General features: G+C 40.7%; 1 pseudogene; it reads right to left on the bottom strand.

Annotated features, from left to right (window-relative positions):
• LOC129637096 (mitochondrial import inner membrane translocase subunit Tim17-A-like) overlaps nucleotides 1-25,524 on the bottom strand; it is a 34,185-nt pseudogene extending 8,661 nt beyond the window's left edge.
• Nucleotides 25,525-25,798: the final 274 nt, after the last annotated feature.

Below are 25,798 nucleotides of genomic sequence, written 5' to 3'. Positions count from 1 at the left end.
GCAGAGGAACCAGAGATCAAATTGCCAACATCTGCTGGATCATGGAAAAAGCAAGAGAGTTCCAGAAAAACATCTATTTCTGCTTTATTGACTATGCCAAAGCCTTTGACTGTGTGGATCACAATCAACTGTGGAAAATTCTGAAAGAGATGGGAATACCAGACCACCTGATCTGCCTCTTGAGAAATTTGTATGCAGGTCAGGAAGCAACAGTTAGAACTGGACATGGAACAACAGACTGGCTCCAAATAGGAAAAGGAGTACGTCAAGGCTGTATATTGTCACCCTGCTTATTTAACTTATATGCAGAGTACATCATGAGAAACACTGGACTGGAAGAAACACAAGCTGGAATCAAGATTGCTGGGAGAAATATCAATAAGCTCAGATATGCAGATGACACCACCCTTATGGCAGAAAGTGAAGAGGAACTACAAAGCCTCTTGATGAAAGTGAAAGTGGAGAGTGAAAAAGTTGGCTTAAAGCTCAACATTCAGAAAACTAAGATCATGGCATCTGGTCCCATCACTTCATGGGAAATAGATGGGGAAACAGTGGAAACAGTGTCAGACTTTATTTTTCTGGGCTCCAAAATCACTGCAGATGGTGACTGCAGCCATGAAATTAAAAGACACTTACTCCTTGGAAGGAAAGTTATGACCAACCTAGATAGCATATTCAAAAGCAGAGACATTACTTTGCCAACAAAGGTTCGTCTAGTCAAGACTTTGGTTTTTCCTGTGGTCATGTATGGATGTGAGAGTTGGACTGTGAAGAAGGCTGAGCGCCGAAGAATTGATGCTTTTGAACTGTGGTGTTGGAGAAGACTCTTGAGAGTCCCTTGGACTACAAGGAGATCCAACCAGTCCATTGTGAAGGAGATCAGCCCTGGGATTTCTTTGGAAGGAATGATGCTGAAGCTGAAACTCCAGTACTTTGGCCACCTCATGTGAAGAGTTGAGTCATTGGAAAAGACTCTGATGCTGGGAGGGATTGGGGGCAGGAGGAGAAGGAGACGACAGAGGATGAGATGGCTGGATGGCATCACTGACTTGATGGACGTGAGTCTGAGTGAACTCCGGGAGTTGGTGATGGACAGGGAGGCCTGGCGTGCTGCGATTCATGGGTTCACAAAGAGTCGGACACGACTGAGCAACTGATATGATCTGATCTGACCTGATGCAATATTACTTTTTACAGCATCGGACCTTGCTTCTATCACCAGTCACAATCACAACTGGGTATTCTTTTTGCTTTGGCTCCATCCCTTCATTCTTTCTGGAGTTATTTCTCCACTGATCTCCAGTAGCATATTGGGCACCTACTGTCCTGGGGAGTTCCTCTTTCAGTATCCTATCATTTTGCCTTTTCATACTGTTCATGGGGTTCTCAAGGCAAGAATACTGAAGTGGTTTGCCATTCCGTTCTCCAGTGGACCACATTCTGTCAGACCTCTCCACCATGACCCGCCTGTCTTGGGTTGACCCATGGGCATGGCTTAGTTTCATTGAGTTAGACAAGGCTGTGGTCCTAGTGTGATTAGATTGACTAGTTTTCTGTGAGTATGGTTTCAGTGTGTCTGCCCTCTGATGCCCTCTTGCAACACCTACCGTCTTACTTGGGTTTCTCTTACCTTGGGCGTGGGGTATCTCTTCACGGCTGCTCCAGCAAAGCACAGCCGCTGCTCCTTACCTTGGACAAGGGGTATCCCTCACTGCCGCCCTTCCTGACCTTCAATGTGGGATAGCTCCTCTAGGCCCTCCTGCGCCCGCGCAGCCACGGCTCCTTGGATGTGGGGCTGGTCCTCCTGGCGGCCGCCCCTGGCCTCAGGCGTGGGGTTGGTCCTCCCGGCCGCGGCCCCTGACCTTGGACACGAGGTAGCTCCTCCCGGCCGCCGCCCCTGGCTTCAGGCTTGGGGGTGCAGGGTAGCTCCTCTCGGCCGCCGCCCCCGACCTTGGATGCGGGGTAGCTCCTCTTGGCCGCCCCCCCTGACCTTGGACGCTGGGTAGCTCTTCTCGGCCGATCCTGCGCCGTCGCAGCCTGGCACTCTGGGCCACTGCCCCTGACCTCGGACGTGGAGTAACTCCTCTTGGCCGCCGCCCTTCGGGCATGAGGTCCTTCCGGTGGTCACCCACGAAGGGGAGGATAATTACAGCTACTTAGGGTCTCCTCAAGGATCAAGGGGTCTGAACCCCATACTAGGTTCCTCAGCCCAGGGGTCTTATACTGGGAGGAAAAGCCCCTAGAAGGTTTGGCTTTGAAGACCAGCTAGGTTCACTTTTGGGAGACTTGGAGTGCTGTGGGAAGTAGACTCCACTCTTAAAGGGGGCACACAAAATCTCACATGCTCCAATATCTTGGACAGAAGTAGTAATTTGAAAGGAGCTGGGTGAGACCCACCTGTTGATCTTGGAGAGTCTCCCAGAGAGGCAGGAGGCAGCTGGAGCTCCCCCTGGGGACACAGACACTGGTGTCAGCAATTCTTGAGAACCCATTCTACCACTTGGACACTGGTGCTGATGGTAGCAAGAGTAAAACTGCAAAAACCACAAATATGTGGAAGCTAGACAATATACTACTAAATAACTAATGGATCACTGAAGAAATTACAGATGAAATTTTAAAATACTTGGAGAAAATGAAAACATAACAATCCAAAATCTGTAGGATGTTTTAAGAGGGAAGTTTGTGGTAATACAAGCCTACCTCAGGAAAAAGAAAATTCTTAAACAACCTAACTTTATACCTAAAGGAACTAGAAAAAGAAAACAAACAAAACTCAGTTAGTAGAAGGAAATAATTCATAAAGACCAGAGCAGAAATAAATGAAATAGAGTTTAAAAAGCAATAAAAAATGTCAATAAAACTAAAAACCAAAACATGACACCAAACCAGACAAATATATAACAAAAAAAGAAAACTACAAGTCAGTGTTACTGATGAACATAGATGCAAAAATCCTCAACAAAATATTAGCAAATGGAATTCAAAAATACATTAAAAGGATTATTCACCGTAATCAAGTGGAATTTATCCCAAAGATTCCTGAATAGGTCAGTATGCCAGGATAGGTCAATATCCACATGTCAATATCCACCCTGTTAACAAATTAAATAATAAAAATCATATGATCATGTTAATAAATACACAAAAAAATCTTTTAACAAAATTCGACATCCATATATGATGTTGAATCAATGAAGTGGGTATACAGGAAACATACTTCAGCATAATAGAGATCATATATGATAAGCCCACCCTCTTTGACATAAATAATAGCACTATATTTTTGGATCTGTCTCCTAAGGCAAAATAAATGAAAGCAAAAATATGGAACCTAGTTAAACTTAAATCTTTTGCACAGCAAAGGAAACCATCATCAAAACATGAAATAAAAACACCCTACTGAATGGGAGAAAATATTTGCAAATGATGTGACCAGGAAGAGGTTAATATCCAAAATACAAAACCAACTCATACAACTCAAAAAAAAGAAAAAACAAAAACAAAAAAATGCAACCCAATTTAAAAAATGAAGTGAACATCTGAATAGGCATTTCTCCAAAGAAGATATAGAGATGGCCAACAGGCACATGAAAAGATGTGCAGCATAGCTAATCATGAAAAATGTAAATCAGAACCACAATGGAGTATCACCTCACACCTGTCGGAATGGCTGTCATCAAATAGAACACGAATAACAAATGTTTGCAATATGTTTAGAAAAAGGAACCCTTGTACACTGTTGGTGGGAATGTCAATTGGTGCCGCCACTATGGAAACAGTATGGAAGTTCCCAAAAAAACTAAAAACAGAGCTACTGTACAATCTAACAATTCCATTCCTGGGTATCTATCAAAAGAAAATGAAAATACTAAGTTGAAGATATATATATATATATATATCCCAGTGTTCATTGTATTCTGATATATATATAGTAATCCTATCTATCTATCTATATATATATATATATACCCCTCCATATATATAGAAAGAGAGGTATGATATTCAGCCTTTAAAAAAATGAAATTTTGCCATTTGCAACAACATAGATGGACATGAAGGGTATTGGAAATGACTGACATAATAGTGGATTGATTGAATCAGACTTGATGAATCTTGTTGATCAGTCACTCAGTTGTGTCTGACTCTTTGCAACCCCATGGACTACAGCATGCCAGGCTTTCCTGTCCTTCACTTACCCCCAGGAGTTTGTTCAAACCATGACCACTGAGTCGATGATGCCATCCAACGATCTCATTCTCTGTTGCTTAGTAAAATAAGTCAAGCAGAGAAGCATAAATACTGTATGATATCACTTATATGTGGAATTTTAAAAATAAAGCAAATGAATGAATATAACAAAACAGGAACAGACTCACAGATATAAAGAACTAGTGGTTACCAGTGGGGAGAGGGAAAGGGGAGGGGCAAGATAGAGGTAGATGATTAAGAGATACAAACTGCTAGCATAGTGTAGTGTTAGTCGCTCAGTGGTGTCTGACTCTTTCTGACCCCATGGACTGTAGCCCGCTGGGCTCCTCTGTCCATGGAATTCTCCAGGGGGAATACTGGAGTGGGTTGCCATTCCTTTCTCCAATATAAACTACTATGTGTAAAATAAGTAAGCTACAGCACAGAATATATATTTATAGCACAGAAATATAACCAATATTTTATAATAACCTTAAATGGATATAATCTATAATATTTTGAATCACTCTATTGTACACCTGAAATTAATATGATATTATAAATCAACTATACTTCAATTTTTTAAAAATGAGCAACATATCTGCTGGCAACTAAGTCTCTTATTCTTTTTCTGAAACATGTCTTTTGAGGGATATTTTTGTTAAATATATAATTATATGTTGGCTGCTTTTTTTTCTTTTCACCCTTTAAAGATCTTATTCTATTTTCTTTTGGCTTGTATTTTCTTTGATGAGACATCAGTAATTTTCTTATCTCTGTGCCCTTGTTTTCCCTGTCAACTTTTTATTATTGATTTTCATCAGTATTCATTTGTGTAATTTATAGTTTTCTCTGTGTTTATCCTGCTTGAGGATCATTGAGCTTCTTGGATCTTTAAGTTGATAGTTCTGTCAAATATAGAAAAATTAGCAACCATTATTTTTTCAAATATTTTCTCAGTCCCTCCTCCCTACCACTATACTACCTCCCTAATACATTTATACAAATGTTAGACTGCTTCATTTTGTTTCACAAATCACTGATTCTCTTGATTGTTTAAATTGAAGTATAGACTATGGTTGTTCCAGTAGTCATGTATGGATGTGAGAATTGGGCTATAAAGAAAGCTGAGCACCAAAGAATTGATGCTTTTGAACTGTGGTGTTAGAGAAGACTCTTGGGAGTCCCTTGGACTGCAAGGAGATCCAACCAGTCCATCCTAAAGTAAATCAGTCCTGGGTATTCATTGGAAGGACTAATATTGAGGCTGAAACTCCAATATTTTGGCCACCTAATGTGAAGAGCTGACTCATTTGAAAAGACCCTGATGTTGGGAAAGATTGAAGGCAGGAGGAGAAGGGGATGACAGAGGATGAGATGGTTAGATGGCATTACCAACTCAATGGACATGAATTTGGGTAAACTCTGGGAGTTGGTGATGGACAGGGAGACCTGGCGTTCTGCAGTTCATGGGGTCCCAAAGAGTCGGACATGACTGAGCAACTGAACTGAACTGAACTGATTTATAATATTGTGTTAGATTTAGGTGTACAGCAAAGTGATCCAGTTATATATATACATATGTGTGTGTGTGTGTATTCAGATTATTTTCCATTATAAGTTATTGAATACAGTGCCCTGTGCTATACAGTAAATCCTTGTTACTTATCTCTTTGTGTATAGCGTTTTGTATCGGTTAATCTTATAATGTATCTCCTCCCACTTCCCTTTCCCCTTTGGTCACCTTAAGTTTGTTTTCTACATCTGTAAGTCTGTTTCTGTTTTGGATTCTCCTCCTCTATGCCAGGATCTAAATGCCTTTAAAGCTGGGGCGTTTGCAGGACTTACCTCATTTGTTTCCCCCCTTCAGAGATTACAGTCTTGAGGAGCTTGTTGTTCTGTATCTAAAAGTAGATGTTGTAAATATTAGTCTGTATTTATCAATATTTTATTTATGGCAGGGGGTAGTATCAGTTAGTGCATTACAAGCTGAAGTTGAAGTCCTCTATCCTCAGAGTTTTGAGCTAATAAAATGGAGGTCCAGTTGGTGATAGGTATACTGAAAGCTTAGAAATTGAGATAGTCTTACCAAACTGCAAGACCACTTTGGATTTTATTCCCATGCAGATATGTAGTTAACAACCCCTTGAATCTTCAGCCAATATACCAACCAAGTCTATACACCTTCTGAAATCCATCATGTTTTTCCTTTCACTGTCCTTTCTTATTGGTTGATTAGCATAGCTACTTTTTGAATGCCCTGTTCTTACTTGCGGAGATGATTTTTTTAATGTGATTATCATGTGCCATAATTATTTTTGTAAAGTCATATTTTATTGAAGTATAACTATCATACAGGAAAAAATGCACAAATCATAAGTGTATAGCTCAAAGAATGATCACAAATTTAATATGCCCATGAAGATAATACTCAGGTCAAGAAATGTGAGACTTCCCTCATGGTTTAATGGCTAAGACTCTGTGCTTCCACTTCAGAGGGTATGGATTTTATTTCTGGTCAGGGAACTAAGATCCCACATGCCATGAGGCACAGCCAAAATAAATAAATAATAAAAGGAAAAAGAAAAATGTACTTGACAAAATTAAAAAGCACATTTATTTTTAAAAAGAAAGAAATGTAACCAGTTCTTCAAACGTTTCTCTTGTGCCTCCTCCCCATCAGTACACCCCTTCCAAAGATAATCAAAACCCAGACTTTTAAAGCTATACGTTAGTTTTGCTTGTTTTTAAACTTCACTTGGACATGGAACAACAGACTGGTTCCAAATAGGAAAAGGAATACGTCAAGGCTATATATTGTTACCCTGCTTATTTAACTTATATTGCAGAGTACATCATGAGAAACACTGGGCTGGAAGAAGCACAAGCTGGAATCAAGACTGCTGGGAGAAATATCAATAACCTCAGATATGCAGATGACACTACCTTATGGCAGAAAGTGAAGAGGAACTAAACCTCTTGATGAAAGTGAAAGAGGAGAGTGAAAAAGTTGGCTTAAAGCTCAACATTCAGACAACTAAGATCATGGCATCTGGTCCCATCACTTCATGGGAAATAGATGGGGAAACAGTGGAAACACTGTCAGACTTTATTTTGGGGGGCTCCAAAATCACTGCAGATGGTGACTGCAGCCATGAAATTAAAAGATACTTACTCCTTGGAAGGAAAGTTATGACCAACCTAGATAGCATATTCAAAAGCAGAGACATTACTTTGCCAACAAAGGTCTGGCTAGTCAAGGCAATGGTTTTTCCAGTGGTCATGTATGGATGTAAGAGTTGGACTGTGAAGAAAGCTGAGCACCAAAGAATTGATGCTTTTGAACTGTGGTGTTGGAGAAGACTCTTGAGAGTCCCTTGGACTGCAAGGAGATCCAACCAGTCCATTCTGAAGGAGATCCCTGGGATTTCTTTGGAAGGAATGATGCTAAAGCTGAAACTCCAGTCCTTTGGCCACCTCATGCGAAGAGTTGACTCATTGGAAAAGACTCTGATGCTGGGAGGGATTGGGGGCAGGAGGAGAAGGGGACGACAGAGGATGAGATGGTTGGATGGCATCACTGACTCGATAGACTTGAGTCTGAGTGAACTCCAGGAGTTGGTGATGGACAGGAAGGCCTGGCATGCTGCGATTCATGGGGTCGCAAAGAGTCGGACACAACTGAGCAACTGAACTGAACTGAAATGTCATATGATGGGAATTATACAGTATGCATTTGTTTTTGTGTGGCTTCTCATTCAGTATCATGTTTGTGAAATTCATCCTTGTTAGCGTATGTAGTTTTATTGGCTCATTTTGTTCTTTGTATAACATTATATGAACATATGATGTATAATTATCAATACTGACTATTACAAGGCAACACTGCCACATTTAGAACTATAGTATCTTTTGCCCATTTAATATATTTCAATTGCAAAATCCTGGAGATATTATTAGACTGAAGTTTCAAAAAAATGTTATATTCTCTATATCCTGAGCTTTAAAGCTCAAATTCAGATGAATTCACATGCATATATCAACTGTATACTATGTGCCGGTACCAGGCTAGACACCAGGATACCTTTGAGAATTTCACCATCTAATGAAGAATAGATATACAAGTAGATGTTTAAATTGTCTAAAAATGACGAAAGCAGCCTGGTTTGTGCAAATGGTGTTTGATCTCTGTGTTTTACCGCTTTGGGGCCTTTTCTTCCAGGACAGAGAGCATGGAGAGCCAGCTGCTTGCCAGCCTGTGGGAGCCAGGAAGAATGTCCAGAGCAGTGCACTTGTGTTGGATTGCAAACCTTCATCAGCTCTGGTTTCTAATATCTGCATGTGTTTTTATCACATAGAACGTGGAAGAATGGGGTGAGTAGTCAATAGAGTTCTTAATAATGTTAAAAATGATAGCTGTTAACATTTTGTCTTCCCTCTGTGCTGGGAGCTGTCCTAAGCATATTACAAGTGTTATTTATTCCTCCCAGCAACTTATAAGGTGAATGCTATCATCATCCCCATTGCCCAGATGATGGAGTGAGATGGTGAGAGAGTAGCTTGCCTTGGCATCACACAGTAAGTGGTGAATTTGGATGCAAGTGATGGACACAGGATGAGGGTCTATTTCCCCACCCTGTTGCTGTACTTCAAAGTCTCTTGCTACTGCCCTGACACTGTTGATTAGGGTTTGCAAATCTTTGAAGCTGCTGGGGAAATGATACTGATGAAATCTCAAGTCTGGGAAGGAATTTGCATTTTGCTATCAAGTTTACATGCATTTCCCCCATTTGATGCCCATAGCCATTCTCTATGGTACAGCCCATGTATTGGTATTAGTGTCTTTTACAAAAGGGAGAGACTGAAGCCAGGAGGGGTTAGATGACAGGAATCACACAGTTAATTTTTGACAGTCCACAGCAGACTGTCCCCTGCCTCTGGTTTCCCTTCTAACCTGCAGATGGAGCTGTGTCATCTCAGAACTCTTGTTCCCACCCCCAGACACTGAGCTCCTCAAAGGACTTGGGGAGCATCTTTCCTCTCTCTATGCTATTGCACAGCACTTGCCCCTGCCTTGAAGGCTGATTTGGCTCTTTCCTCCCCCTTTAGTCTGGAACCAAGCTGCTCTGATTTGAATCCAGCTCCACTATTTACTGTGAGCCTGTTTCCTCATCTGTAAAATGGAGAGAATAATGTTATCTACCTCATAGGGTGTTGTAAGGACTAAATGAGGGTTCTCATGCAGGGCTCTCTGAACAGGGCTGGATGGATCATACAGTATGTGCTCAATAAATGTTAGCTGTTGTGATCACTCCTTCAAGCCTCATCTTGGTGGTGAGCCCCTTGTCCAAGCCTCCTCCAACCCTTTGAGCCTTATATTAGCTTTCTGTTGGATGTTTCTACTACCTTTGCACTCACATCTAAGGTGGCACTTGTCATACCTGTCCACATTCCTGCTTTTTGCATCACTTCCCAACTTCCCCAACTGTAATTTCTTTATTCACTTTTGGCTCTGCAGTGTCAGGCACAGTGTTTAGCACATAATGGGTGCTCAATAAATATTTAGTAAGCAAACTAACATTATTTTAGTTGATGTTCATCCAAGTGTCAGTAGTCTGGTTTCCAAGGGGACCTCTGAGTTTGCAGGGGAGTCCTGCTGGTACAAACAGCTCTTTTGTGCAGTATGTAAAGACATCCCTCTAAGTGAATACACTGAGAAGATCCTCAGAGCTGATGTGACCCTATGCTAGCTAGGGTGCCCAGTTTAGCCAGTCCAGCTCTGGCTGAACTTCAGCCCCCCACTCCCCTTCCAGCCCAGGACCAAACTGGAGATTTCAGATGCCTCATAGCACAACCTCATATTGCTGAACAGAACATCCAGTTGCAGAAATAGTGTCCTGCCAGCCTCATTTCACAGCAACCAACCTCATAGTCTGAGACAATGTGCTCTGGAAATGGAAGAAAAACAAGCACCACAGAGGTTGGTCCTGGATTGCTGTCGCCAGCAAAGCAGGTAGGGATCAAAAGTGGTCGATGCACAGTTTGGGAAAAGAAACAAGAGACAGAATTAAAGTTTTAAGGATGGGACCAGGGGACTCAAGACCTTGGGTCAAGAGCCCTGCTCCTCGGAGCCACATCACGTTTATTTAGTGTCTTGGCAAGCAGAAGCTATCTGTTGTGTTATGATGAAGTCAGCCTCCTGTGTCCCTGGTCACGTCTCCCATTTTATTGATTACTTTAAACTATCTTTGTTATTTTCTTGTACAAGGGCTATCACCTAGCTGGAGGTCATAGACCCACATATGCCTTGGGGAAACATCTTAGTGTGTGCCCAAGCAGTGTTCTGAATTTGCACTGATCCCGTGTTCCCAGGTCCACACTATGTTTTTCCTTAGCTTATCAGGGCATGACAACCCCAACTGATCAACCCGATGTACTTTTATTTGGGTTATACTGTATTGCTATATTTTGCTTTTATTCTTTCCCCATGGTGATTTTCTCATGGCTTAGCCAGAGCAACAGGCAGCTGACTATTAACCCCTGCATATCCCCCTTTTTGTTTTTGTAACAGAAGATATGTTGATCTTGCAACTTCTTTCTTCATTAGTTCTCGGATGGTTTTTCGTGTGCATCTGAGGACTAAACAGAAGATTATAGTGAAACAGCAAAACATAGCTAGTGTTTTAGTGAGGTCATCTCCGATGTCTTTGATCCACTCGAGAGGACTCAATGAGTTAAGGCCCTCTGCTATTCCTTGAAGTCTATCTGTACCTGGTAATGGGCTAAGAGAAACATGCTGCATGCCAATGGTTTTTGCTTGTAGCTTTTTAATATCTAGAGTAAGGTTGTCAGCTGTATGGCGCTGCAAGTGCTGTCTAACCTTTTCCCAGGAGTATTTAGATTGGTTATATTCCTAGGGGGTCACACAAAAAGTAGTAATGTTCCAGTCACACTTTAAATGTATTTGTAATTTAAGATTTTGTGCTTCTTCTCCTAAGAGTAGCACTGCATTTTCTAAATCCACCAACCTGTTGTTAATCTCCTCATCTATATGAGTTTGGGCTCCCCAGTATACTCTGAGATTTTTGTGTATGTCTGGAGACAGTCTTTTTTGTACCTTGATGAGGCTGTTCAGAACCCAAATGTCTCCAATTTCTGGAGGGATGAGACAGAGAGAAAAGAAAAATATTTTCATTTTACCCACAGGTATAAATCACTAAATTATTTTAAACCATCAGTGACTCGAGGAGAAGAGGGTTTTTTTTTTTAATATCTGAAAACAAAGATTAGAAGCTAGTAATATGTCAGACAAAAAGTCATGAAAATTGTAGTCATATTTAGCTGTTCAATCTCATGTAACCAACCCTTTTGTTTTGTGGTCCTTGCCTGATGACAAAGGACATCAGGGAACGTGATAGTCTCCAAGAAGCTCATGAAATTTTTGCCAGTGTCTGTACGACCTGTCCAGCAAAGTGGGGGCCCTGATCACTGGAGATTTAAGAAAATGTATTTTAACCATTTTTTTTTCCATTGTGAGATATTAACCCTACAGCCAGGAAAGGCTTATCCTATCAAATAAAAGTGAAATTTGTCAGGGAGCCAGGAAAGGCCAAGTGGCCATCTTGGATTTCCCATAGCCCCAGCTGTTTGGTTTATAGCCATTTTTCCATTTTAAATTTCCTCATGAGGAGTTAATTTTGTAGAAGTAGAATGTGCTTTGTCCATGTGTATCATAGTCTTCATAGATCATTGTGAAACAACACTCATTCATTTTATCAAAGTAACAAAAGATTTTAAAAACAAGTATGAATCACTTAAAGACCAAGAAATTTACATAGTCCATTATCAAAAGTCACATCCCAAGAAGACTTTGTCTTTTTTTAACAGGAAGAGAAAATCAAATTCCAGATTGGTACCAGCTTATATTCATTTTGAAACAATAGTTATTCACTTAGTCAAAGTAACAATAAAAGATTTCAAAGGCAGTTTAATGTCTTAAGAAACTACACTTCTGTATTCATCACTCTATTTGCCCATTCAGAGAACAGCCACCTGTAAGTTCAGATATATTTCCTTTTTCCTTAATAGAATGTAATTCCATTCCTTATACCTTTTTATTAAAAACACATCTTACTTTCCTTTAGCAACTGTGAACTGTACTTTATAGCATCATTCTGTAGATTGGTAAATATAAATCATCCAAAGCTATGTCATTTGCAAAAGTATCTTCACAAAGTCAATAAATAAACCAGGTATCAATTCAATATCAATACCAGTCAAGGCTATGGTTTTTCCTGTGGTCATGTATGGATGTGAGAGTTGGACTGTGAAGAAGGCTGAGCGCCGAAGAATTGATGCTTTTGAACTGTGGTGTTGGAGAAGACTCTTGAGAGTCCCTTGGACTGCAAGGAGATCCAACCAGTCCATTCTGAAGGAGATCAGCCCTGGGATTTCTTTGGAAGGACTGATGCTAAAGCTGAAACTCCAGTCCTTTGGCCACCTCATGCGAAGAGTTGACTCATTGGAAAAGACTCTGATGCTGGAAGGGATTGGGGGCAGGAGAAGAAGGGGACGACAGAGGATGAGATGGCTGGATGGCATCACTGACTCGATGGACGTGGTCTGAGTGAACCCTGGGAGTTGGTGATGGACAGGGAGGCCTGGCGTGCTGCGATTCATGGGGTTGCAAAAAGTCAGACACGTCTGAGCGACTGATCTGATCTGATCTGATCTGATCAATTCAATACTGAATATTTCCCAGTTCACACAAGCCTGAAATTCATTTTAATTTTTTTGAATTTAGAATTGTTTGATTCATAAGCACTTACTTCTCTTTCAGTTCAATTCAGTTCAGTCGCTCAGTCTTCTCCAACTCTTTGTGACCCCATGAATTGCAGCACGCCAAGCCTCCCTGTCCATCACCAACTCCTGGAGTTCACTCAGACTCACGTCCATCGAGTCAGTGATGCCATCCAGCCATCTCATCCTCTGTCATCTCCTTCTTCTCCTGCCCCCAATCCCTCCCAGCATCAGAGTCTTTTCCAATGAGTCAACTCTTCACATGAGGTGGCCAAAGGACTGGAGTTTCAGCTTTAGCATCATTCCTTCCAAAGAAATCCCAGGGCTGATCTCCTTCAGAATGGACTGGATGGATCTTCTTGCAGTCCAAGGGACTCTCAAGGGTCTTCTCCAATACCACAGTTCAAAAGCATCAATTCTTCGGTGCTCAGCCTTCTTCACAGTCCAACTCTCACATCCATACATGACCACAGGAAAAACCATAGCCTTGACTAGATGGACCTTTGTTGGCAAAGTAATGTCTCTGCTTTTGAATATGCTATCTAGGTTGGACATAACTTTCCTTCCAAGAAGTAAGTGTCTTTTAATTTCATGGCTACAGTCACCATCTGCAGTGATTTTGGAGCCCAAAAAATAAAGTCTGACACTGTTTCCACTGTTTCCCCATCTATTTCCCATGAAGTGATGGGACCAGATGCCATGATCTTCGTTTTCTGAATGTTGAGCTTTAAGCCAACTTTTTCACTCTTCACTTTCACTTTTATCAAGAGGCTTTTGAGTTCCTCTTCACTTTCTGCCATAAGGGTGGTGTCATCTGCATATCTGAGGTTATTGATATTTCTCCTGGCAATCTTGATTCCAGCTTATGTACTTCTCTTTAGGCCAATTAAATAGAGTTCATTGACCAATTAGCCTTTAGCAATTTTGTCCAATGACAAAGACACACACTGAGACATACATAAATTTAGACAGACATATAGACAGGGATCTCATAGTTTTCTGCTTGATATTTAAAATGTCTCTTTGCCCCTTCTTTTTTCTTGGTTTGAGTTCTACTGATTTCTTCATGGCTGGAGTCCCAGATAGAGTGGGCTGTATATCCCAAAGACACGATAAGAGTTAACTTTAGGTTTTTTCCCCGGCCTGTTTTTGTTTCTCAGACAGAAATGGAGCTCCAAAAAAGTATTTTAACAAGGCAGCTTTTTCTTAATTGCACGTGCAAAAAGAACTGGTTTTGCAATTTTAAAAAGACTCATTTTAACTAGTTTTCTCTGGAGTCTAAAGAATATCATGGCCATTCAGTATAAAAAATGTCATCTCTGTTTTTGTAGTCATAGTTTCATAGTTAAAAATAAAACCAGTGAATGTTCAAATTGGCTCTGATGACGGGGTGGACAGACTGATAAGTTTTCCCAGCAGAGACTGTCTCTCTGGGCAGGTGAGGTCTTCTCTTAAAGAAAACCTGTCCTTTAGCCTCTATTTTCTCCCAGGCTCTTATGCAGTATCACCTCACCTGTTCTATAGCTGATCTTCCATAAGCACTTGATTTTGAGTTCTCCCCCAATTTCCACTGCCTATCAATTGACCTAAAGAGATGGGGATCTGTCTGGCTTGGTCATGAGCCACCATAATCAAATGGGAATCCTCAGCTAGTCCCTGCACTATTTCTAAGGTAAAAGGAGAATTTACTCCATAATTTTGAACAGCTTGCTTAAGTTTCTTTAGTATTTTGAAGAGAATCTGTTTGTGTACAGCCTCATATACCCCATTAGGATTATTAGGATAGTGGTTCATGTATTGTCCTTGGAAATATCATAGTCATAGCCTCCAAGTCGCCCTCCTGTCTAGTCTGACAAATACCTTCCTGGAGGGGTGACAGAACTGCTGTCCATGACGAGGAAGGAAAAACTTGAGTCACTCCAGATGTTAAGACAGGAGCGGGAGGAAGAGGAGGTAAAGGAAATTTGTCCTCCCCAAACAAAGGTGCAGAAGGTAGCTTTAAGAGTCTCCTGCGTTTTTTGTTCTATACCCTCTCCCTTTGACTGGGTTTCACCTTCGTTCTCACTCCCTTCTGAGCTTTCTGGGCTCTGAAGAGGTTCTAAAATAGATTTTATCAGTGTCCAAAATTGACCAGATAGATATAGACAAGGGCACTCCCTCGCAAAGAAGTTTCTCTAATTTACTACCTACCTTCTCCCATGTTCCTAAATCTAGAGTACTGGGAGAAGGGAACCATGAGCAATGTTTCTCAATGGTTTGTAAAAGTTCCAATAGCCGGCCCTCTCTCTTTTTTTTTTTTTTTTTTGTCGTTCCCCCTTCTTCCCACCCCCTCACCTTCCCGCGCCCCGGCCCCATAACAATACAGCCGGTATTGTTCTGAGCTTTCTGAATTTCCTATATTTAACCCCGCTTTCAATGCCTGAGAGTGTTATTTACCGCAAAGGGGGATTTTCAGAGGCCTCACCCCACTCTTCTTCAGGACCGTGCACTTCAGGACTGTTGAGCTTCAGTCTGGCTCACGGCAATCCTTCACTTTCGAGAGCCCCACAGTGGGCGCCACTTGCTGCAGCCAGCACAGCAGGTAGGGATCGAAGGTGGTCGATGCACAGTTTGGGAAAAAGAAACAAGAGACAGAATTAAAGTTTTAAAGATGGGACCAGGGGACTCAAGACATCTTGGGTCAAGAGCCCTGCTCCTCAGAGCCACATCACGTTTATTTAGTGTCTTGGCAAGCAGAAACTATCTGTTGTGTTACGATGAAGTCAGCCTCCTGTGTCCCTGGTCACGTCTCCCATTTTATTGATTACTTTAAACTATCTTTGTTATTTTCTTGTACAAGGGCTATCACCTAGCTGGAGGTCACAGACCCACATATGCCTTGGGGAAACATCTTAGTGTGTGCCCAAGCAGTGTTCTGAATTTGCGCTGATCCCGTGTTCCCAGGTCCACACTGTTTCTTCTTAGCTTAGTAGGGGATGACAACCCCAGCTGATCAACCCAATACTTTTATTTGGGTTATGCTGTATTGCTATATTTTGCTTTTATTCTTTCCCCATGGTGATTTTCTCATGGCTTAGCCAGAGCAACAGGCAGCTGACTATTAACCCCTGCACTGGCTAAAATCATAAAGTATGTTAAACTTGTTTCCAGCACACTCCCTTTCCTTTTCCTGGCATACCTTCAAACCCATTTAACAAATATTGTATCTTCCATTTGTAAGTCCCTATGCCAGATGTGGGATGTAAAGAGTTTGCTCAGAGTCTATCGAGGAAGGCAGACATACATACAACCAATTGAATGTATTGGTTCTAATTGGCTCTGGTTGAATGTCTGGCTCTAATTGAAGCCAGACTCTGCAAAGTGCTAATAATCATAGCTAACATTGGTTATTTGTTATGTACCAGGCACTGTCATTTTTATATGCATTGTCTCATGTAATCTTCACAAAAACCTCCTATGATACAGGTTTCTCCATCTGACAGCTGTGGAGGGAAGTTACCTGGCCAAGGTCACCCAGCTAATAATATTAATAGACAAAGGAGGGAATTTAGAGCCATATAATCAGGCAGCAAAGCCTGGCTTCCTAATAAATAAGTTATCCTACCATTCTAGAAGTCTAAGGGAAATCCCATGAGAACTAGAATAAGGAGTGGTGATTTTGGGGAAAACTTCTCAAAGGATGGGACACTGCAATCAAACCTAGAAAGATAAGTAGAGTCTGGAGCCCACAGTTAGCGCCTTCCAAGTCCCTTGGTGCTTAAAAACCAGTTCTCTCTCTTTTACCAAAACTATAGGCTAGATTTAAGAGTAAAAAGCTTTTCCCACTTTTTATAAGTTCCAAGTAGGGAACCTATTTACATATTCATCCTGGAGATTTGAAGGCAGAAATCCAAAGTTTATCTTGCAAGGTCATTGGGCACATTTGGTAAACAATTTTTACAAATGGCAGTGATTGGTCTTGCTTATACTTGGCCAAACCACATTTTAAGTATATTTTCTGCCTTGTGTGGTCTTTTTGGTTGCTTCTGACTCCATAACCAGTGATATGCCCAAAAGAATTAATGTTTAATCCCACCTGCCTACGCAGAGTGAAGGTGAAGACTGGGGCACATCCTCTGGGTCTGTTCCCTGTGAGCTCTATTCTCTGAAAAAGTTTGGAGGGCAGCCAAAATTGAGGGCAGCCTTTGTGGTGAAGAATTATCACACCTCTCGATGGTTTGATGAAAGTGGCTGAGGCACTAGCTTTGTCCTGGTGAGTGTGTGTATGTTTCAAGGCAGTGTTTCTTATACGTCAATGTGCATGTGTATCACTGGCTGCTGCTGCTGCTGCTAAGTCGCTTCAGTCGTGTCCAACTCTGTGTGACCCCACAGACGGCAGCCCACCAGGCTCCCCCGTCCCTGGTATTCTCCTGGCAAGAACACTAGAGTGGGTTGCCATTTCCTTCTCCAATGCATGAAAGTGAAAAGTGAAAGTGAAGTCGCTCAGTCATGTCCGACTCTTCACGACCCAATGGGGACCTAGTTAAAATGCAGATTCTGGTCCAGCAGCTCTGGAAGTGGGGCCTGAGATTCTAGCTGGTGGTGGCAATACAACCCCTGCTTAGGCCACACTTCAAATAGCCATGCCGTAAGGTCATTGCATGTCTTAGTCTCAGGACTTATTTTGATACCAAATGACCAACCCCTCCCTCCCCAGTCCCCCCCACCCACTGAAGAAGGAAATGGCAACCCATTCCAGTATTCTTGCCTTGAGAATTCCATGGACAGAGGAGCCTGGCAGGCTGCAGTCCTTGGGGCTACAAAGAGCTGGACCTGACTTGGCCACTGAACAACAACAACAACAAAAGCACAACATAGTGTTGTAATATGTCAGAGAGAGCCATAACTACAACTTCATTAAAATTACTTTATATGATATATATTTTTTTAGACATTCAATTTTCACAGAAGTCTTCAGCCTATATTAGTGGACCAATCTTCTGGAATTCCCAGAGGCACCTTTACATTTAATTTAGACAGATTTAGAAAGATTAAAGACAGTCATCCTTTTCAAAGGGTTTCAGTGTTCAGTCAATTGAAATGATCCTATTATGCATCAAAGAAATGCCAGTTTCGTTCACATAGGCTTTCCTTCCTCTATGTTCTGCTTTAATGACCTCAGCCCTTTTCATTTTTCACTTATGTCCTGTTTCAACCAGTTTATCTATCCCCTGGCTTTAATTAACACATGTATCTGTCCATGACCACTATATCTTTAGCCCTACTCCAGTCTTCTCTCTGAGCCCATAATGAACTACCCTAGTATTTAACTACCTTTCCAATACTTCTGCTGGCATATCAGCTCAACAAGTTCCAATCTTCACAGGCCTCCCCTACCTCTCTTTCCCAATCCAGTGGAGCCACAGTTATTCACTTAGTCTGGGAACCATTTGAGAACTCTTTCTCCTCCTTTACCCTCCACATCCTATCAATTCTATGTCTTAAATTTGTCCACTATCTTTATCCCCATTGCCACTATGCTGACTTAAGCTTTTGCCATCTTTTTCAGGATTATTGCATTGCCTCCTCCCAGATCATCCTGACTTCAGTCTTTTTCTAATTAGTTTATTTTTTATTGAAGGATAATTGCTTTACAGAATTTTGCAGTTTTCTGTCAAACCTCAACATGAATCAGCCATAGGTATATATACATCCCCTCCCTTTTGAACCTCCCTCCCATCTCCCTCCCCTCTAGGTTGATACAGAGCCCCTGTTTGAGTTTCCTGAGCCATACAGCAAATTCCCGCTGGCTATCTATTTTACATAGGGTAGTGTAAATTTCCATGTTACTCTTTCCATACATCTCACCCTCTCCTCCCCTCTCCCCATGTCCATAAGTCTACTCTCTGTGTCTGTTTCTCCATTGCTGCCCTGTAAATAAATTCTTCAGTACCATTTTTCTAGATTCTGTATATATGTGTTAGAATATGATATTTATCTTTCTCTTTCTGACTTACTTCACTCTGTGTAATAGCTTCTAGGTTCATCCATCTCAGTAAAACTGACTCAAAGGCATTCCTTTTTATGGCTGGGTAATGTTCCATTGTGTATATGGACCGCAACTTCTTTATCCATTCATCTGTCCATGGACATTGAGGTTGCTTCCTTGTTCTAGCTATTGTAAATAGTGCTGCAATGAGCAATGGGATACATGTGCCTTTTACAGTTTTGGTTTCCTCAGGGTATAGGCCTAGAAGTGGGATTGCAGGGTCATATGGTGGTTTTATTCCTAGTTTTTTAAGGAATCTGCATACCATCTTCCATAGTGGCTGCATCAATTTACATCACACCAACAGTGCAAGAGCATTCCCTTTTCTCCACACCCTCTCCAGCATCCATTGTTTCTAGACTTTTTGATGATGGCCATTCTCACCAGTGTGAGGTGATATCTCATTGTAGTTTTGATTTGCATTTCTCTAATAATGAGTGATGTTGAGCATCTTTTCATGTGTTTATTAGCCATCCGTATGTCTTCTTTGGAGAAATGTCTGTTTAGGTCTTTTCCCCACTTCTTCATTGGGTTGTTTGTTTTTCTGGCATTCAGTTGTATGAGCTGCTTATATATTTTGGAAATTAACCCTTTGTCAATTGTTTGATTTGCCATGGTTTTCTCCCATTCTGAGGGTTGTCTTTTCACCTTGCTTATAGTTTCCTTTGCTGTGCAAAAGCTTTTAAGTTTAATCAGGTCCCACTTGTTTACTTTTGTTTTTGTTTCCATTACTGTAGGAGGTGGGTCATAGAGGATCTTGCTTTGATTTATGTCATCGAGTGTTCTGCCTATGTTTACCTCTAAGAGTTTTATAGTTTCTGGTCTCACATTTAGGTCTTTAATCCATTTTGAGTTTATCTTTGTGTGTGGTGTTAGGAAGTGTTCTAATTTCATTCTTTTACATGTTTCTGTCCGGTTTTCTCAGCACCATTTATTGAAGAGGCTGTCTTTGCCCCATTGTATATTCTTGCCTCCTTTGTCAAAAATAAGGTACCCATAGGTGCATGGGTTTATTTCTGGGCTTTCTATCTTGTTCCATTGGTCAATATTTCTGTTTGTTTGTTTGTTTGTTTTTTGCCAGTACCATACTGTCTCGATGACTGTAGCTTTGTAGTATAATCTGAAGCCAGGAAGGTTGATTCCTCCGGCTCCATTCTTCTTTCTCAAGACTGCTTTTACTATTCGGGGTCTTTTGTGTTTCCAAATGAATTGTGAAATTTTTTGTTCTAGTTCTGTGAAAAATGCCATTGGTTATTTGATAGGGATCACATTGAATCTGTAGATTGCATTTGGTAGTATAGTCATTTTCACAATATTGATTCTTCCTACCCAGGAATGTGGAATATCTCTCCATCTGTTTATGTCATCTTTGATTTCTTTCATTAGTGTCTTATAATTTTCTGTGTACAGTTCTTTTGTCTCCTTAGGTAAGTTTATTCCTAGATATTTAATTCTTTCTGTTGCAATGGTGAATGGGATTGATTCCTTAATTTCTCTTTCTGATTTTTCATTATTAGTATATCAAAATGCAAGTGATTTCTGTGTATTGATTTTGTATCCTACAATTTTGCTAAATTTACTGATTAGCTCTAGTAATTTTCTGATACTATCTCTAAGGTTTTCTATGTACAGTATCATGTCATCTGCAAACAATGAGAGCTTTACTTCTTCTTTTTCAATCTGGATTCTTTTTAATTTTTTTTCTTCTCTGATTGCTGTAGCTAGGACTTCCAGAATTATGTTGAAGAGTGGCAGAAGTGGACACCCTTGTCTTGTTCCTGCTCTTAGGGGGAATGCTTTCAGTTTTTCACAATTGAGAATAATGTTTGCTGTAGGTTTATCATATATGGCCTCTATGTTGAGGTAGGTTCCTTCTATGCCCATTTTTTTAAGAATTTTTATCATAAATGGGTGCTGGATTTTGTCAAAGGCTTTTTCTGCATCTATTGAGATGATCATATGGTTTTTATCTTTCAGTTTGTTAATATGGTGTATCACATTGATTGGTTTGCATATATTGAAGAATCCTTACATCCTTGGAATAAATCCAACTGGATTGTGGTATATTGGCTTTTTGATGTGTTGCTGAATTCTGTTAGTGAAAATTTTGTTGAGGATTTTTGCATCTATGTTCATCAGTGATATTGGCCTGTAGTTTTCTTTTTTTGTGTTGTCTTTGGTTTTGGTATCAGGATGATGGTGGTCTTGTAGAATGAGTTTGGAAGTGTTCTTTCCTCTGCAATTTTTTGAAAGAGTTTTAGAAGAATAGGCATTAGCTCTTCTCTATATGTTTGACAGAATTCTCCTGTGAAGCCCTCTGGTCCTGTGCTTTTGTTTTTGGGGCGATTTTTGATCATAGCTTCAATTTCAGTGCTTGTAATTGGGTTGTTCATAATTTCTATTTCTTCCTGGTTCAGTCTTGGCAGACTGACTTTTCCAAGAATCTGTCCATTTCTTCCAGATTATGCATGTTATTGCCATATAGTTGTTCATAATAGTCTCATAATCCTTTGGATTTCTGCATTGTGTATTTAACCTCTCCTTTTTCATTTCTAATTTTGATTTGATTCTAATTTGATTTGATTCTTCTCTCTTTTTTTCTTGATGAGTCTGGCTCAAGGTTTGTCAATTTTGTTTATCTTCTCAAAGAACCAGCTTCTAGTTTTATTAATTTTACTATTGTTTCTTTCATTTCTTTTTCATTTATTTCTGCTTTGGGTCTTTATGATTTCTTTCCTTCTACAAATTGTGGGGGGGTTTTGTTCTTCTGTTTCCAGTTGTTTTACGCGTAAAGTTAGGTTGTTTATTCGATGTTTTTCTTGTTTCTTGAGGCAGGATTATATTGCTATAAACTTCCCTCTTTGAACTGCTTTTACTGCATCTCATAGGTTTTAAGTTGTCATGTTTTCCTTGTCATTTGTTTCTAGAAATTTTTGGTTTCCCTTTTGATTTGTTCAGTAACCTATTGGTTGTTTAGAAACGTGTTGTTTAATTTCCATGTGTTTATGTTTCTTACAGTTTTTTTTTCTTGTAATTAATATCTAGTCTCATAGTATTGTGGTCAGAGAAGATGCTTGATGTGATTTTAATTTTCTTAAATTTACTGAGGTTTGATTTGTGACCCAAGATGTGGTCTATCCTGGAGAATGTTCCATGTGCACTTGAGAAGAAGGTGTATTCTTCTGCATTTGGATGGAATGTCCTGAAGATATCAATGAGACCCATCTCATCTAATGTATCATTTAAGACTTGCATTTCCTTATTAATTTTCTGTTTTGATGATCTGTCCATTGGTGTGAGTGGGGTGTTAAAGTCTCCTACTATTATTGTTACTGTCAATTTCTCCTTTTATGTCTGTTCAGTTCAGTTCAGTCACTCAGTCGTGTCCCACTCTTTGCGACCCCATGAATTGCAGCACGCCAGGCCTCCCTGTCCATCACCAACTCCCGGAGTTCACTCAAACTCACGTCCATCGAGTCGGTGATGCCATCCAGCCATCTCATCCTCTGTCATCCACTTTTCCTCCTGCCCCCAATCCCTCCCAGCATCAGAGTCTTTTCCAATGAATCAACTCTTCACATGAGGTGACCAAACTATTGCAGTTTCAGCTTCAGCATCATTCCTTCCAAAGAACACCCAGGACTGATCTCCTTTAGAATGGACTGGATGGATCTCCTTGCAGTCCAAGGGACTCTCAAGAGTCTTTTCCAACACCACAGTTCAAAAGCATCAATTCTTCGGCGCTCAGCCTTCTTCACAGTCCAACTCTCACATCGATAGATGACTACTGGGAAAACCATAGCCTTGACTAGATGGACCTTTGTTGGCAAAGTAATGTCTCTGCTTTTGAATATGCTATCTAGGTTGGTCATAACTTTCCTTCCAAGGAGTAAGCATCTTTTAATTTCATGGCTGCAGTCACCATCTGCAGTAATTTTGGAGCCCCCCAAAATAAAGTCTGACACTGTTTCCACTGTTTCCCCATCTATTTCCCATGAAGTGATGGGACCAGATGCCATGATCTTCATTTTCTGAATGTTGAGCTTTAAGCCAACTTTTTCACTCTCCTCTTTCACTTTCATCAAGAGGCTTTTGAGTTCCTCTTCACTTTCTGCCATAAGGGTGGTGTCATCTGCATATCTGAGGTTATTGATATTTCTCCTGGCAATCTTGATTCCAGCTTGTGCTTCTTCCAACCCAGTGTTTCTCATGATGTACTCTGCATATAAGTTAAATAAGCAGGCTGACAATATACAGCCTTGACGTACTCCTTTTCCTATTTGGAACCAGTCTGTTGTTCCATGTCCAGTTCTAACTGTTGCTTCCTGTGTTGAGGTGCTGCTATGTTGAGTGCATAGATATTTGCAATTGTTATGTCTTCCTCTTGAATTGATCCCTTGATCATTATGTAGTGTCCTTCCTTATCTCTTGTAATCTTCTTTGTTTTAAGGTCTATTTCGTCTGATATGAGGATTGCTACTCCAGCTTTCTTTTGCTTCCCATTTGCATGGAATATATTTTTCCATCCTCTCACTTTCAGTCTATATGTGTCTTTAGGTCTGAAGTGGGTCTCTTGTAGACAGCTTATACATGGGTCTTGATTTTGTATCCATTCAGCCAGTCTGTCTTTTGGTTGGACCATTTAATCCATTTATAGTTAAGGTAATTATTGATTTTTTTGTTCCTATTGCCATTTTCTTAATTGTTTGGGGTTGATTTTGTAGATCTTTTTTCTTCTCTTGTATTTCTTGACTATATAAGTTCCTTTAACATTTGTTGTAAAGTTGGTTTGGTGGTACTGAATTCTCTTAATTTTTGCTTGTCTGAAAAGCCTTTTATTTCTCCATCAATTTTGAATGAGATCCTTGCCGGGTACTTGGTTGTAGATTTTTCCTTTCAGTACTTTAAATGTATCTTGCCATTCCCTTCTGGCCTGCAGAGTTTCTGCTGAAAGATCAGCTGTTAAGCGTATGGGGTTTCCCTTGTATGTTGCTTTTTGCTTCTCCCTTGCTGCTTTTAATATACTTTCTCTGTGTTTAGTCTTTGTTAGTTTGATTAGCATGTGTCTTGGCATGTTTCTCCTTGGGTTTATCCTGTATGGGACTCTTTGTGCCTCTTAGACTTGATTGACTATTTTCTTTTCCATGTTGAGGAAATTTTCAACTATAATCTCTTCAAAAATTTTCTCATGCCCTTTATTTTTCTCTTCTTCTGGGATGCCTATAATTCGAGTGTTGGTGCATTTGATATTGTCCCAGAGGTCTCTGAGACTATCCTCAGTTCTTTTCATTCTTTTTGCTTTATTCTGCTCTTCAGAAGTTTTTCCCACCATTTTATCTTCCAGCCCACTGATTCATTCTTCTGCTTCAAATATTCTGCTATTGATTCCTTCTAGAATATTTTTAATTTCGGTAATTGTGTTGTTTGTCTCTGTATGTTTATTCTTTCATTCTTCTAGGTCCTTGTTAGTTGATTCTTGTATTTTCTCCATTTTGTTTTCAAAGTTTTGATCATCTTTATATCATTATTCTGAATTCTTTTTCAGGTAGTTTGCCTATTTCCTTTTCATTTATTTGGACTTCTATATTTCTAGTTTGTTCCTTCATTTATGTAGTATTACTGAGCGACTGAACTGAACTGAACTGAACTCTCTGCCTTTTCATGATTTTTTTTTTAACTTACTGTGTTTGAAGTCTCCTTTTCCCAGGCTTCAAGGAAGGTTGAAGTCTTTCCTTGAAGAAGTTTGAATTCTTTCTTCTGTTTGGTTTCTGCCCTCCTAAGGTTGGTCCAGTGGTTTGTGTAAGCTTCTTATAGGGTGAGATTTGTGCTGAGTTTTTGTTTGTTTGTTCTTCCTCTGATGAGCAAGGTTGAGTGAGGTGGTAATCCTGTCTGCTGATGAATGGATATGTATTTTTGTTTTGTTTGTTGTTTAGATGAGGTGTTCTGCACACAGGTGCTACTGATGGTTGGGTGATGCCAGGTCTTGGATTCAAGTGGTTTCATTGGTGTGAGTTCTCACTATTTGATACTCCCTAGGGTTAGTTCTCTGGAGAAGACAATGGCACCCCACTCCAGTACTCTTGCCTGGAAAATCCCATGGGTGGAGGAGTCTGGTAGGCTGCACTCCACGGGGTCGTGAAGAGTCGGACACAACTGAGCAACTTCACTTTCACTTTTCACTTTCATGCATTGGAGAAGGAAATGGCAACCCACTCCAGTGTTCTTGCCTGGAGAATCCCAGGGATGGGGGAGCCTGGTGGGCTGCTGTCTACGGGGTCGCACAGAGTCGGACACGATGGAAGTGACTTAGCAGCAGGGTTAGTTCTCTGGTAGTCTAGGGTCTTGAAGTCAGTGCTCCCACACCTAAGGCTCAGGGCATGATCTTCAAACACTCCCCGTACAGTATATTCTGCATCTGTTGTGTTCGCCTTCCCGCTGCCTGGGTCAACTAGAAGCCCCTCCTCCAGACCGACCTCCACTACTCTTTGGAGAATCTCAGCCATCGCCGCAGAGGTCCCCGTCACCAGAACAGTCTGAGTCTCTAGTACCAAAGCATAAGCCACAGAACCGGAGGAGCGCCTTTACCACTGGTCAGGTTACCTCTTACTGCACACTGGCCCTGACTTCTGTCTTATTCTTCATACTAACCCATCTTCCACGTCATGATGCAGAACACAATCTTACCATATTGCTTCCTAGCTAAAAAATCTTCAGTGAGACTCCATTACCCATAGTAGAGCTTTCTAAAAGATGCGTGCTGAAATGAATTAAGACATG

Source organism: Bubalus kerabau, chromosome 22, assembly GCF_029407905.1.
Source record: "Bubalus kerabau isolate K-KA32 ecotype Philippines breed swamp buffalo chromosome 22, PCC_UOA_SB_1v2, whole genome shotgun sequence".
NCBI lineage: Eukaryota > Metazoa > Chordata > Mammalia > Artiodactyla > Bovidae > Bubalus > Bubalus kerabau.
This window is presented reverse-complemented; position numbering and strand designations above follow the sequence as displayed.